Source organism: Lithobates pipiens, unplaced genomic scaffold, assembly GCF_037356315.1.
Source record: "Lithobates pipiens isolate NorthernLeopardFrog02 unplaced genomic scaffold, aLitPip1_a1.2 Scaffold_19, whole genome shotgun sequence".
NCBI lineage: Eukaryota > Metazoa > Chordata > Amphibia > Anura > Ranidae > Lithobates > Lithobates pipiens.
Genome location: NW_027507764.1, coordinates 495,193,654 through 495,204,882, shown reverse-complemented (window position 1 = coordinate 495,204,882; position 11,229 = coordinate 495,193,654). Strand labels below are relative to the sequence as shown.

Here is an 11,229-nt window from a genome sequence, read left to right as displayed (position 1 = left end):
TAGCTCAATCTATATTTTCCAGGATACGTACATCAGACGGCTGACGGTTCATAGTGCTCAAGGAACATTTGTTGTGTTTAACGTTACAGTTTTGTGTTAATTCATGAAAGTGTATTTCTTCCAAAACAAAATCGATCTCAAAGGCCAATGCATGAATACAGTGTGACATAAAATATTGCAATGATCATCATTTTGTTCTCTAGGTGATATATAGAATATATATAGAATGCCTGGGGGGTTCTAAGTCATTTTCTAGCAATAAATACTGATTTTAATTTGTTAGCAACAAATGTCAGAAAAGGTTTAGGCAGGAAGGAGTTAATGTCCATTCCTCATAGAGGAGAATAAGAAGATATTCGAGCTCTGTGCCCCCCATTGGGTGGGGCAATGTGGATATTGGGGGCTATCCTGCAGAGGTGGGGGGCAGCCAGGCACACAGCCTTCCCTTGCATTGTTTCCTATGACAGGGCGGGCTCCTTTAAAAACAAACACACACTCCAGCCAGAGCTGTGAAATGTGAGCTCCGTGTACACAGCGCCCCGTCTACGTGTCATTGTGGCCTGTACTCCGAGACCGGACACACCGAGTCACCGGGAGATCCCACATTCCTCCCCGCCCTGTGTGCACCGTGCAAGGAGCGGCACCCGCTGGACGGAGGTAGGAGCGGCCTGTGCACCGTGACTGGAGGGCACCGGGGGAGCCCGGGCGGGTGACGTCACCGGGGGTGGGCTGTGCTGGGTTCTCAGAGCTCTCTCCTCACACTGAGGGGCATTCAGTCCGTGAAACATGGGGAATGTATTCAGGAGGTTGGCGCCAAATTCATGACAACCTGCCACATGGTCATTGCATGCCGTGAAGTACAAGTATGATAAACATTCAGGCGGCGCTCACACCGGAACACGCAGAGCCTGGGAATAATGTGCTGCAAACACACAGCATGCTTCCTATTGGCACCCCGAGTGCACTGAGCCCATGTGCCCTTTACCACCTCACACTCCCTGCTAGAAAAGGTTTAGGAAGATGAATGGATTGTCCTATGTGCGCTGTGTGAAGATGTACTAAAGATAATGCATGGGGACGCAGGTTCCCCTACACTAGGTGTGAATGCGGCCTTAGGGGCACACGGGTGTATAACATAAAATATGGACACGCTTTGGTGCACGCTAATGTGTTTCACTAGTGCCCTGTTCTAGTGAATTCTATCAGTCTCATGTCTCCAACAACTTCTACAACATGTTCTCAGTCTGTGGCCGTCTCCTGTAGCGCGTCCGCCGCCTTGCGCACCATGCCCGCCATCACCTGTAGCGCGTCGGCTGTCTGTGGATGCCTCCTGTAGCGTATCTGCCGCCTCATGCACTATGACCGCCATCTGCTGTAGCGCATCCACCACCTCGTGCACCATGCCCACATCTCCTGTAGTGTGTCCGCCGACTGTGGCTGTCTCCTGTAGCGCGTCTACCGCCTCGCACACCATGCCCGCTGTCTCCTGTAGCGTTTCAGCCGTCTGTGTGGCCATCTGTAGCACGTCGGCTGCCTCGCGCACTATGTCCGCCATCTACTGTAGCGCATTGGCCATCTCATGTAGCCCATCAGCCGCCTCACACACCATGCCCGCTGTCTCCTGTAGCGTGCTGTCCATCTCTGGCCGCCTCGTGCTCCATGCCCGCATCTCCTGTAGCACAACCATGCCTGCCGTCCAGTGGCGTAACTAGAACCTTCAGGGCCCCGATGCAAGAAACCATGAAGGGCCCCCCTGAACCCCAGCCAGGGCCCTCCCCTCCGAGTCTGGTGGTGGAACTCCAGGGTGTGGTCAGAGGTATGACCTTTGTGAGCCCTGTAGTTCCACCACTGGTATCAGTAGTTTTTATTTATTTATTTTTTTACATTTTTAGGTGCCCCATTGGGGGACTGTCCCTAGGCAGGATTGGGTCCCCGTCCCCAGAAGAGATGAGGTCCTTTTCTCCAGGGCAGATGAAGTTACTGCCCCCAGGTGAGAAGGGGTCCCTGTTGCCAGGGGAGGTGGGGTTCATGTCCCCACGTGAGAAGGGGTCCCTGTCCCCAGGGGGATATGGAGGGGGTATGTAATAGTGTGTGCTAGCTGCCTATGCTGCTGTCGGCCATATGTAGAGGGGGCTGCATGGGCCCCCTGCATCACAGGGCCCAGTTGCGGTCGCAACTGCTGCACCCCCTATAGTTACGCCCCTGCTGCCGTCTCCTGTAGCGAGTCGGCTGTCTGTGGCCGCCTCCTGTAGTACGTCAGCCACCTCGCTCATCATGCCGCCGTGTAGAGCGCTGGCTGTCTCCTGTAGCGTGAAAGAACGTTACACCGAGTAAATTGATACCCAACATGTCAAGCTTCAAATGGAATGGCGACATTTACCCTTAAAAACCTCCATAGGCCATGTTTAAAAAATTCTACAGGTTTCATGTTTTGAGTTACAGAGAAGGTCTAGGTCTAGAATTATTGATCTCGCTCTACTGATCGTGGTGATACCTCGTGTGGTTTGAGCACCATTTTTCATATGCGGGCACTGCTCACATATGCGTTCGCTTCTGCACATAAACTTGTCGGGATGGGGCACATTTAAAAAAATAAAAAAAATAAACTCTTTTTTTTTTTTGTATTTTGACACTGTTTTTTTTTTTTTTTGTCACTTTTATTCCTATTACAAGGAATGTAAACTTCCTTTGTAATAGGGGAAAAAAAAAGCATGACAGGACCTGCTTTTAATGAGATCTGGGGTCAAAAAGACTTAGAATGCAATAATAATAAAAAATAATAATTAAATTGTCATTTAAAAAAAAAAAAAAAAAAGTCCCTTTTCAAAGTGGTTTTGACATCGCTACCGCCCTGCAATAATATTAAATACGAGTGGGGACCATATTCTGCTCACTCTTCTCCATGTCAGGCTAGGGAAAACATCTGATCGCTTACCGGACCCGTTGGAAGCGGCGGAGAGCACCAAAGCGCGGCGGGAGGGGGGCCCCTTTCCCACCGCCAATAAAAGTGATCTTGTGGGGAATCCCCTGCCGAGACTACTTTTATCTGAGAGCGGACCGCCTGCCGAAGAAGAGGATGCCAGGGTTATGGCAGCTAGCTGCTGCCATAACTATATTCCTCTTCAAAGTACTGACATAAAACTGCGGTGGGTGGTCCATAAGTGGTTAAGAAAAATGCACATTTTCCCATGATTTGCCATTGCAGGCAGAATCCCAGCACTTCTGCCGGTCATTCCAAATCGCCAAGTGTGGGTGGGGTCTAAGGCAGAATTCCAGGCAAATGATGAAATAGATACTGTCTGTGGGAGCTTACAGCACAGACCTGCAGAAATTTAGTGGGGCACCATTTGTTCAGCAGGGGGGCATAAAGGGTCTATTTAATGCCTGTGGGGTGCAGACGGAGTCATCTTCTGCACTGCAGTGTCTAATAATTAAATGTAAGTTCTGGCTTCTATATCAACCAATCAGGGGCAGGCCGGGAATCTGTAATTGTTGGAGAATGCAGCGCTGGAGATTACGCCACCTGCATCCTAAAGGCATTAAATAATCGCAGCCTGTAATAAGCGGAGTGCAAGGCTTGTTAAAAAAAAAAATTTGGTTGACAGATGGGGGGAGGGGGGACTTGGCTCCATGTATACAGTGCCAAGAATTACTGTTTTCTTTAAAAATCAGCAGATTGCTGTTTACAGGACAAGAGCCAGCAATGTCCATTGCCATCCCTATACATGTATACATATAGGGGGACCCCTCATCAATATCCGTGGCCATCCCTATACATGTGTATAATGGGGGGGGGGCCTTATCAATGTCTGAGGCAAGCCCTATGCATGTGTACATAGGAGGGGGGGTGGTGATCCCTCATCAATGGGGGGGGGGGGGGGAATCCAATGAAAGAGTTTCAGTTATTTTGTATCTATCAATATCCACAATACTTACCAATCTCTGTGTCTGTATCCCGCTGATGTTCATTCTGCTGCCTGCCTTCCCTGCCACTCTTTATATCGGCTCAGCTGATGACGCTGCGCACGCTGATGTACGTCGGCAGAATGGCACGGACAGGTACGTCCCTTTTTAAATTTGCCGCCGTGCCATCGCATGTGCAGGCCGGACCTCAGTGATTTGGATCGCGGGTCCTGCGGGCTCGATTGCAGCGGGTATACCCTCAATCGTCTCACGGGAAGGAAGAACGGGGAGATGCTAATGTAAACAAGCATCTCCCCATTCTGCCTAGTGACAGCGTCACTGATCTCTGCTCCCTGTGATTGGCAGCAGAGATCAGTGAAATGTCACATGTAGCCACGTCCCCCACAGTTAGAAACATGCCCCAGGACACACTTAACCCTTACCCTGCCCCCTAGTGGTTAACCCCTTCACTGCCAGTGTCATTTACACAGGATCGTGCATTTGTATAGCACTGATTGCTGTATAAACGACAATGGTCCAAAAATGTGTCAAAAATGTCCGATGTGTTAGCCATAATGTCGCAGTCACAATAAAAATCGCAGATCGCCTCCATTACTAGTAAAAAAAATGCCATAAAATGATCCCCTATTTTGTAAATGCTATAACTTTTGTGCAAACCAATCAATAAACACTTATTGCTATTTTTTTACCAAAAATATGTCAAAGAATACGCATTGGCCTAAACTGAGGAAAACATATTTTTGATATATTTTTGGGGATGTTTATTAGAGCAAAATGTAAAAAATATTGTTTTTTTTTTTTTTTTCAAAATTGTCACTTTTTTTTGTTTATAGCGCAGAAAATACCACCAAAAGAAAGCTCTATTTGTGGGGAAAAATTTTGTTTGGGAGCCACGTCGCATGGCTGCGCAATTGTCATTTAAAGTGACGCAGTGCTGAATTGCAAAAAGTGCTCTGGTCAGGAAGGGAGTAAAAATCTTCCGGGGCTGAAACGGTTAAAGGAGCCATGTCCTTATTTGTGAGCTTTGTGAATTCAGCCTGTAGGCTCAGTATATGGATCTAATAGGGATACGGCACCTGTAAGAGCATGTTATAATGAGTGAGATTTAACCCTTATAGTTCCATGGCTGAAATATGTATTCCTATGATGTGAATGGAGCCGTATAAATCCTCCCTGCAAATCAAATCTTTTCATTTTTTATTTTATCATTATTACACAAATTAGTTCTCAATTTTTAACCCTTTAACTGCCAAGTCATGTGTTTGATGTGCTCTGATGCATTTTTACATCAGATCATTATTTATTATTTTTATTTATTATTATTTTATGTATTGTAATTAATTATTGTTATTCATAGGAGATCCTATATTTTATAGTAATATAATAGCAATACAATGTAAATATTTCATTTTTAGTTAATGTAATATTATTAGGGATATTGTAGTTATAGTTAAAGTGGTTCTGCCCCTAAAAAAAAAAATATTAAAAGCCAGCAGCTACTAATATTGCAGCTGCTGACTTTTAATAAAATCACACTTACCTGTCCCAGGGTCCAGCGATGTCGGCGGCAGATGACGAGCGATCGCTCGTCTCGCTGCTGCCACCGCCGCCATCCTCTGTCAGGGAATCGGGAAGTGAAGCATGGTGGCTTCACTGCCCGGTTCCCTACTGCGCATGCGCGAGTCGCGCTGCGCATCTCTTCAGATCCCCCGCTGTGTCCTGGGAACTGTGCGTTTCCCAGAACACAATGGGGGGGGGCGGGGCGTCTGCGGGGGTCTGCAGCGGTCTGCCCGGAAGTGGGTGCAGATACCTGGATTATCCAGGTAACTGCACCCCCCTCCCCCCTGAAAGATGCCGATTGTGGCACCGGAGGGGAGGGGGGATCAGATTAGCGGAATTTCCCCTTTAGGGTGAAGAACCGCTTTAAAAGAATAATAATTATTGTAAATGCAATTGATAATATTAGTATAATGAGATGTCTCTGGTGACATTTCAGTGACTGTACTGATCCCCGGTGCCACTAGAGGCCAGCACTTCCTATAATGTGCGATCACTATACAGTCCTCCTGGTAATTAACATAGAGCTCTGGTTGGTACCGGAAGTAATGGGGAGGTGTATATAGCGGGTTTTGGTAGGTGGGGTGATGATGGGGAAGCTCTGCCCCAGGTGGCCGACAGAGGAGACACGGAGAGGAGCTCAGGGGAGAGGGGGTAGGGCTCTGATTATATCCGTTACCATGGTGATCAGAGATTATTATCTGATATTGTGATTCATGTATTTTGCACTTTGGTGTATTTTTGATGCGTTTAGATGCTCTCTGGTGTATTTTTAATGCGTTTAGATGCACTGTGGTATTTTTTTGATGTGTTTAGATGCACTGTGGTGTGTTTTATGCATTTAGATGTTCTCTGGTGTATTTTTATGCGTTTAGGTGCACTGTGGTGTATTTTTGATATGTTTTTATATTCTTTCTGGTGTATTTTAGATGCTCTCTGGTGAAATTTGATGTGTTTTATATTCACTGTGGTGTAATTTTGATGCGTTTAGATTAGGGCTGCAGCTAACAATTATTTTCATAATCGATTAATTGGCCGATTTTATTGTTTTGGTTAATAACCTTAAAGTGTTTATAATTTAGTTAATATGTAAAGGTTAAAAAAAGGCAATTTTATTCTTCAATATTTGTATGCAATGGTAAACATAAATAACCAGCTATATGGTTAGGGAACAACATCTCTTGTCCACTGAGAATAACAGACTGAAGAGATATATTGTATATATTATTTGGAGGTTGAATCTGGTAAATATCATCGGGCTCAGATCAAAGTTTATTTAAAGAAACAAAAAATTAAAGATTGTTTTGCAGATTTTCAAACAGAAATGTAATCTATTATATGCTGGCCATACAAAAACAATTTCTTCCTTCAAAAAAAGTCATTTTTAAGAACATTTGTTCGATTTTCTAATCGTTAGTGGGGTCAAATCGATGTTCGTTTTCAACCACAGTGAAGGGAAAATTTAGAAATGGGGAAACTTCTTGATCAAGGGAATTTCCAGACAGTGTCCTCTTGGGACAAAAGGAACGAATCCCTAGATGAAAGTTTAGTCATAACTCCTCAGGTAATATCTTTCCTGGAGTGGTGGTTAGTCCTGTAAAAAGGCAGACCGTGGGATCCACTAAAGCTCACCATGGACACACCAGTGCCTGGGGTTGGGGAGCCCACCTAGAAAAGGCCAAGGCACAGGGCACCTGGGACAAGAGGGTAGCCAGATCCTCTTCCAACCTCAGGGAGCTCAGATCCAAAGCCCATTTAAGCTCTGCAAAGGAGATTTTGAGCTGGGCCGAGCCCGGGGTAATCTCTCTGTCATCAGCCTACATAAAGGGGGCGGACAATCGGGAAGCAGACTTTGTCAGTTGCCAACCTGTCAGACTGGGAGCTGAACCCCAAGGTATTCCAGGCATTAACCAAAAATGTGGTTGCCCAGAAATAGACCTCTTTGCCAATAACAGGGAGGTAAATAAGTTCTTCTCCCTCTCTCAGGAAAGGGAGTCAGAGGGCCTGGATGCCCTAGCCTAGGAATGGAAGTTCCAATTGGCTTATGCCTTCCCTCCTCTGGCACTGATTTCTCGAGTCATTCAAAAACTCAACTGGTCCTTGAGCCACTTCTTCCTGGTAGCTCCATGATGGTCAAAGTGGGTGTAGTTTGCAACCTTGAAAGCGCTGTCAGTAGCGCCTCCCTGGAAGCTTCCGGACTTACTCTATCAGGGTCCAGTGTTTCACCCCCACACCGGAGTTCTTCCATCTGACGGCCTGGTTAGTGAGCGCCAAATCCTCAGTGGTAAAGGCTGCTCAGAAAGAGTGATAGACACAGAGTTTCCTTTTAAGTTCTTAAGTTTTAAATTGGCCTTCCTGCTGGCAATTACCACAGCTAGATGGGTAGGAGACCTACAGGGTCTCTCCATTAACCACTTCAGGACCGCCGTATTGCCAATGTACGTCAACACAATGGCACAGGCAGGCACAATCACGTAGATGTACGTGCCTGCCTTCTAGCGGGTGGGGGGTCCGATCGGACCCCCTCCCGCTAGATACGGCGGTCCCTTTCGGTGCAGGAGCGATCCGCGATGAGGGGATGGCCGTTGGTTTCTGGCCATCCCCTCTCGATCGCTCCTGGCCAGTGACGAACTTCCTCCCCTGTGAAAATGTAAACACAGGAGGAGGAAGTGATGTCACACTCCTCGTGGCGGTCTTTTTGAACCGGACAGCGAGGAGTGGAAGACGTCCAAGTAAGTGCACCAACAGTCCACTGACACATAGGTACACACAGGCACACATTTCACCCCAGTCACCCCCCGATCACCCCCCCGATCGGACCCCCGCCCCCCCCAGTCACAGTGTCACTAATGCAGTGTTCATTTATTTATTGATCACTACATTTAGTGTCAGTTGTGACTGTAAAAAGTGTCAGGGCAGCTAGTGTTAGGCCCCTTTAGGTCCAGGGTAGCCCCCTACCCCCCCCCTAATAAAGGTTTAACCCCTTGATTGCCCTCCCAGTTAACCCTTTCACCCTCTTTTACCAGTGTCACTAAGCGATCGTTTTTCTGATCGCTGCAATAGTGTCACTGGTCCCGCTAGGAAGCTAGTTTTTTTTTAGGTTCAACGCCAGGTTTTTATAGCGTTAGGTACCCCGATATATAACCTAATAAAGGTTGATTGCCCCTAGAGTTAACCCTTTCACCAGCGATCGCTGCATAAGTGTCACTGGTGATGCTGGTTAGCCAGTTAGTTATTTAGTTATTTAGGTTCCCCGTCAGGTTTTTATAAAGCTTCAGGTACCCCCATATAAATACCCAATAAAGGTTTTAACCCCTGATTGCCCTTAGTTAACCCTTTCACAAGTGATCACCGTATAAGTGTTACGGGTGACGCTGGTTAGGTAGTTCGCTTTTTATAGCATCAGGGCACCCGCCATTTATTACCTAATAAAGGTTTAACCCCCTGATCACCCGGCGGGTGATATAAATTTGGTTTTAGGGTCAGAAAGGGTCTGCGTCGCCCCAGGCAGTGCTAGGTTAGTGCCAGTACCGCTAACACCCACGCGCAAAGCATACACCTCCCTTAGTGGTATAGTATCCGAACAGATCAATATCTGATCTGATCAGATCTATACTAGCGTGCCCAGCAATTTAGGGTTCTAAAAAAACGCATTGTTAGCAGGATCAATCCAGATACCTGCTAGCACCTGCGTTTTGCCCCTCTGCCCAGCCCAGCCCAGCCCACCCAAGTGCAGTATCGATCGATCACTGTCACTTACAAAACACAACACACATAACTGCAGCATTCGCAGAGTCAGGCCTGATCCCTGCGATCGCTAACAGTTTTTTTTTTGTAGCGTTTTATACAGTCGCTGACAGGCTAGGTGCTTTTTTACCCGTGAGTCTCACTACTGTACCCCTAAATTTAGAGCCCAAAATGGCAAAGCGAAGGTACACTAGTGAAGAGGCCTACACGTTTCTGAGCATGACAGATAGTGAAGAGGAAGACACTGATCTGTCAGATTCAGGCTCAGAATACGAACCTGTATAGGACAGCGCCTCCATGTCAGATAGCTCTGACGACGAAGAAGGGGTCCCTGCTAACGTCAGGCGTACCCGACCCCGATTTTCTGATGTTGTTGAGGTGCAGGAACCGCAAGTCCCTCGTATGGAGTATAGAGCCAGTACTAGCGCCGCTCATCCTTTTGGTGAACTGGCAAGCACCAGCGGCCTAGTACACCCTGGACGTACATCCAGCACTGCAGTATCACGTGGTGACGTGGCGAGTCCCATAAGTGCAGTTCAAGCTGGCGAGGTGGCAAGCACAAGTAGTGTCCCGCTGCCACCAAGAAGAAGACAAAGACAGGCCCGTCGTACCCATAGTGCCCTTCCTGCAGAATTCGCCTATCCTAATTGGGTGCCCACCACTTCTGCAGAACCCATACTTCCCCCATTCACTGCCCAACCCGGTATTCAGGTGGATACAGATGATTTTACGCCACTCGATTTTTTATTCTCTGTATCTCACGGAAGATCTCTATAGATCTATTGTGGACCAAACCAATTTATATGCTGGTCAACGCATCGCCGCTAATCCCCAGTTGCCGTCTCTTGCCAGAGATTGGAAACCAGTTACGGTTTCCGAATTTAAGACGTTTCTGGGCCTTTCCCTCAACATGGGCACACACAAATTCATGCGGATGCGGGCTTATTGGTCCACGCATCCGGCTGACCACATGCCCGTGTTCTCTAACTCCATGTCCAGGAAACGATACGAGCAGATCTTGCGGTTCTTGCACTTCAGTGACAATGAACTTTGTCGTCCACGTGGAGACCCTGAATACGATCGGCTCTACAAAATTCGGCCCCTCATAAACCACTTCAACCAACGTTTTGCAGACTTGTTTACTCCCCAAAAAGTTGTCTGCGTTGATGAGTCCCTGGTTAAGTTTACTGGTCGCTTGTCATTCAAACAGTACATTCCCAACAAGCGTACCAGATACGGGGTCAAGCTCTATAAGTGCTGTGACAGGGCCACAGGCTATGCATGGAGCTTTATGGTTTATGAGGGTAAAGATAGTTACGTAGAGCCGGAGAACTGCCCTGATTACATAGGAAGCGCTGGCAAGATAGTGTGGAAATTGGTGTCACCCTTATTCAGAAAGGGGTACCACTTGTACGTGGACAACTATTACACCAGCGTGCCACTGTTTAGTCATTTATTTGATCATCAGATTGGAGCATGTGGCACCGTGCGACCTAATCGCCGGGGCTTTCCCCAGCGGCTTGTAGATTCCCGTCTTAGGCTGGGGGAGAGAGCCTGCTATCGGTGTAATAATTTGCTCGCTATGAAGTGGAGGCATAATAAGAATGTTTTCGTTCTTACCGCCCTTCATGCAGACACGACGGTCCAAATTTCTACGGCGACTGGTATTGTGGAGAAACCCCTCTGTGTCCACGAATATAACAAAAATATGGGAGGGGTGGACCTCAATGACCAGATGTTGGCGCCGTATCTAACTTCCCGTAAGACCAGACGCTGGTACAAAAAAGTGTCTGCTTACTTATTTCAATTGGCTTTGCTGAATGCTTTTGTGCTATACAAAACTTCAGGCGGGACATTAACCTTTCTTTTCTTCCAAAGAGAGGTTGTCACAGAGCTTCTGTATCCAGAGGGTCCTGTACCTCACCATTCCCAACCAAATGCAGTAAGCCGGCTGCATGAGAGGCATTATTCTTATGTCCTCCCGAGTACCCCTACCCAAGC

At 47.2% G+C, this 11,229-nt stretch overlaps 1 protein-coding gene across 1 annotated transcript in view; it reads left to right on the top strand.

Annotated features, from left to right (window-relative positions):
- The first annotated feature begins 476 nt into the window (after positions 1 to 476).
- TRIQK (triple QxxK/R motif containing) overlaps positions 477 to 11,229 on the top strand; it is a 188,229-nt gene continuing 177,476 nt past the window's right edge. Inside the window, exon 1 of the mRNA XM_077493022.1 lies at positions 477 to 657. The gene's annotated coding sequence lies outside the window, so the exon portion shown is untranslated. The remainder of the gene's footprint in view (positions 658 to 11,229) is intronic.